Raw genomic sequence first — 3154 nt, forward strand, 5'->3', positions numbered from 1 at the left:
AGCCAGGCTTTTACAAATCACATCTCTAGCTGTCCGCTGGGCTCACCGGACTGTTTAAGGCAAGCTTAATTAATAGGAGTTAAGAATTTGGTTTTAATTTGCATTTTAGTGTTTTTACTTGTTTAATGCTTTTATTCTTTTACTGTTGTACCCTCCTTATGCCAATAAAGATTTTCTGAATCCAAATCTGTTGTACACTGTCCCAAGACCATTTTTTGGAGAGGGGCAGTCTAGGAACCCCAAATGTAAACAAACAAACAAAGAAACAAAACAAATGGGCAGACAGACAGGAACTTGTGAGTGATTGCAGAAAATGCTTCTAGTGGAGATTTTGCAAATCAGGGCAGAAATGACTTCTAACTGCTAGCCTCTACTTGGAGAGCATGCCAGCCAAGGCAAAAAAGCCTTCTCTCTGGGGAACTGCAGGTCATGTCGGAAAAGATTTCTACCTGGAGACCCTGCCAGTCAGAACACAAAAGTCTTGTTCCTGGAGACCCTGCTGCTACGGGTACAGAAGACCTGCATCACAGAAATGTAGATTAAGTGGCCGACATCCCTTCATTCGTGGCTTTGTTTACTCTTGAAAGCTGGCACAAGAGTTCACTGACTGTATTCTTGAATGTTGCATGTTGAAAGAACTCACAAGTGATGGTTATAAAGAACAAAAATGTCATGGGTTGTCTAAACATGGACATGACCATAATTTGGGGGGGATTGGAGCTGGTTCAGTGGCAGAACTTCTGGCTGGCAGGCAGAAGGTCCCAGGTTCAGTCTCTGGCAGTATCTCCAGTTACAAGGACCAAACAACCGGTGATGGGAAAGACCTTGGAGAGCCACTGCCGGTCCCAGTGGGCAATACTGGCCCCAGTGGACCAAGGCAGCTTCCTGGGCGTGCAAACTGCCTCGCCTGATGCTTCTTGCCGATCCCTACACCTGGGGAACAGTCGAGCAGCAGGTGCGCCTCGAGCAGCATTTCAGGCAGGGGCGGCGGTTCTCTCCCTTCTCCGTCGGCCGTTCGTCTCTCTCAGCCCGCCCGCGGGGAAGTCAACCGGCTCGGCGAAGGGCCCGAGAGACCCGGGGGCAGAGAGCGGGTGAGCCCCGGAAGGGGGGAGGGGGAGAATCAGGCGGCCACCCGCAAGGCAGGGGAGCTCGGATGCCAACTGACCGGGAAAGAAAACGACCCTGCCCGGACAGCTCTCCTTCTCCTTGGGCCGCGGGCGCTCTGCGCGCATCGACTCTCCGGCAGGCTCCGCTTCCGAGGCGGCCTGAAAAGTGGGCCCCCTTCCTGCGCCCACCTGGCCGTCCCTCCCCAGCCAAGGAGCGCTCCGTCCACAGCCCCGGCCTCGGCGCCCCGTGCGGGACAGGCGCCACCGCCCCTTCCAGACGCCCGCCCGCCCTGCGCAGGCCGAGCCGGCCCACGGAGCCCGCCGGGCGGAGCGGGAGGAACAGCAGCCCCAGCCCGGCTCCGGGAGAGGACGCGGGGTCTGCGCGCATTCATCACAAACAGACAGACAACCCCCCCCCTCCCCGCCCCTGCCTTCCACTTCCACTTCCCAGCGGGTGGCCTGTCGGGTCGGGGCTGCTGGGGGGGCGCCGGAGGGAAGAACCGCTTTGCAAGCTGCCCCACGACCCCCCCCCCGCAGCCTCCGACGCCGCGTCCGACGGGACCCGATGCCCGCGTTCTCCCCGCGGTCCTGCTCGGCCCCGACGGCGGAGTTGAGGGTCGCCTCGGACGCCGCGGCCCAAACGGGGGTCGTCCGCAAGCAGCCCTCGGGGCCAGATCCCACCGGTGGGCCCCCGTATCCCTGGGTCTTCACCGGAACGTACTGAAGCACGTGGAGAATAAAGACAGCCCCCCCTTAATGTTTTTTAAAGCCCCCACCCGAGCCGTTCAACCCTGCCCTGATGCCCGAACGAGATTTCAAAACCCCCGTGTGCCTTTCAAGGGACTTTCTTCTTTCTTTCTTTCTTTCTTTCTTTCTTTCTTTCTTTCTTTCTTTCTTTCTTTCTTTCTTTCTTTCTTTCTTTCTTTCTTTCTTTCTTTCTTTCTTTCTTTCTTTCTTTCAGGGGGGAGTATTTATATACAAATTATACAAAAACTGGAGGCTGGTCCAGTTTTTGCAATGACGATTTCAAAATGGAATCGACGTGGCTTGAATCCATGCGCGGCGTGGGCTGAAACGGCTTCGAAACGGGTCCCAGCGTGGAAGCGCCTTAATCGGCGCCGCAGGAGACCGAGGGGGGCGCGGGGGCCGGGGACTGTCCGCTTCGAGAGACCGACGACATTTATTCTGCGTCGGGATGAACCGAGATAAGCAGAGGGGGGGGGGGGGGAACGGACAGTCCTGCGCTAAGATGGATCGTTCTAGTCTTCCATTCATTCGGTTCCAAAATGTTAAAAATACCTCTCCTCAATCCAGTTCCACTCCGAATTAAACAAGATTTAATATTTTACAAAGGAGAAAGGTTCGTTATTCCGGAGTTGACATCGGGTTCTCTTTTAAGAACGGGGGGGGGGGGGGGAGTAATCGAATTTCCTTGGAAATTCGAATCGGTTGGGAAACGGTTGGGTCGGGCAATGAAAGCGGCCTCCGAGGAGGGACCGCGGAAGACGCCGCTGTTGGCCGTGCACAGCTCTCGTCGCGGAAGGCGTCCCGGTTGCCCACGAACGAACGAGCGCGACGGCCCCGAAGTGAAAAGGCTGCTCGCGAGGAAGTCGTCGGCCGAGCCGAAGGGGAGCGGGATCGAAGGCATCCTGCCGGCAGACGCGCTCCGGCCGCTCTGGCTCCAGGATCGCGTGGCGCCCCTGTGGGATCCGCACGTGCCTTTGGGCCGCGCCGCATTCGAGCGGGAGAGGGGGGCCGGGGCCTCCCCCCCTGAGCGCCCCCCACCCACCCCCACCCACCCCCGCCGCTCGGAGAAAGGGGCCGGGGCTCCCGGGCCGAGAGGCGGGGACGGGGGCTGGAGCCGAGGGCGCGGCCGGAGTCGGGGGACGGAGAGGCCGGCGCGGCGCAGGTCAGCTTCCTCGCCCGAGCCCCAGCGAGCCAAGGAGCCCGGCCTCGCCTGCCGCCGCCGCCGCCGCCCTTCTGTTCGGGACGGGGGAGTCGCCCGGGGGGGGATGGTCTGGGGAGGGGGCTTCTTAAAAACCTCCAGG

This window comes from Paroedura picta, chromosome 12 (genome assembly GCF_049243985.1).
Source record: "Paroedura picta isolate Pp20150507F chromosome 12, Ppicta_v3.0, whole genome shotgun sequence".
Lineage (NCBI taxonomy): Eukaryota > Metazoa > Chordata > Lepidosauria > Squamata > Gekkonidae > Paroedura > Paroedura picta.